Below are 1,130 nucleotides of genomic sequence, written 5' to 3'. Positions count from 1 at the left end.
GTTTCCTTCAGAGTACCATTTAAAGCCGGCATGTGATATATGCTGTAATCTTAGCACTTAGGAGGCAAAAGGTAGATTTTCAGAACCAAATAGCCCTATTAAAAAATGAGGTGCAGAGCTAAACAAAGAATTCTCATCTGAGACATATTGATGAACAAGAAGCACCTAAAGAAATGTCCAACATCCTTAGTCATCAGGGAAATTCAAATCAAAACAACCCTGAGATTCCACCTCACACCAGTCAGAATGGCTAAGATAAAAAGTTCAGGTGACAACAGATGCTGGTGAGGATGTGGAGAAAGAGGAACATTCCTCCATTGCTCATGGGATTGCAAGCTAGTACAACCACTCTAGAAATCAGTTTGGTGGTTCCTCAGAAAATTGGACCCAGCAATACCACTCCTGGGAATATATCCAGAAGATTTTCCAACCGGTAAGAAGGACACATGCTCCACTATGTTCATAGCAGCCATATTTATAATAGCCAGAAGCTGGAAAGAACCCAGATGTCCCTCAACAGAGGAATGGGTACAGAAAATGTGGTACATTTACACAATAGACTACTACTCAGCTTTTAAAAAAATGACTTCATGCAATTCTTAGGCAAATGGATGGAATTAGAAAATATCATCCTGAGTGAGGTAACCCAGTCACAAAAAAGGGGGGGGCTTCTGTCATGAGTGGCACACACAGGGCAACTCGATTGCTCTGTGCGCGGAATCGACATCAAGAGATTTTGGAAGCATAATTTTTTGGTATTTGGGCAGCTGGTGATCGTTGGTCCCAGCGCCTGTGCACTTGTTAAAATAAAGATTTTTTTAAAAGAAAGAAATAAATGAAAAAGAAAACATATGGTATGTACTCACTGTTAAGTGGATATTAGCCCAAAAGCTCCAAATACTCAAGATACAATCCACAAACCACATGAAGCTCAAAAAAAAAAAAAAAAAAAAAAAAAAAAAAGACCAAAGTGTGGATATTTCAGTCCTTCTTAGAAGCAAGACCAAAATACTCACAGGAGGAAATAAGGAGACAATGTGTGTAGCAGAGAATGAAGGAAAGGCCACTCAGAGACTTCCCCACCTGGGGATCTATCCCATATACTGTCACCAAACCCGAACTCTATTGAG

At 39.9% G+C, this 1,130-nt stretch overlaps 1 non-coding gene across 1 annotated transcript; it reads left to right on the top strand.

The window, feature by feature from the left end:
- Positions 1-655: 655 nt before the first annotated feature.
- LOC115030169 (U11 spliceosomal RNA) lies at positions 656-794 on the top strand. Its single transcript, XR_003835790.1, has one exon. It is a non-coding gene; the product is annotated as a U11 spliceosomal RNA (small nuclear RNA).
- Positions 795-1,130: the final 336 nt, after the last annotated feature.

The sequence above is a fragment of the Mus caroli genome, unplaced genomic scaffold, assembly GCF_978045245.1.
Source record: "Mus caroli unplaced genomic scaffold, Mus_caroli_1 scaffold_5, whole genome shotgun sequence".
NCBI lineage: Eukaryota > Metazoa > Chordata > Mammalia > Rodentia > Muridae > Mus > Mus caroli.
The sequence above is the reverse complement of the archived record's forward strand: the minus strand, read 5'-3'. Positions and strand labels throughout refer to the sequence as shown.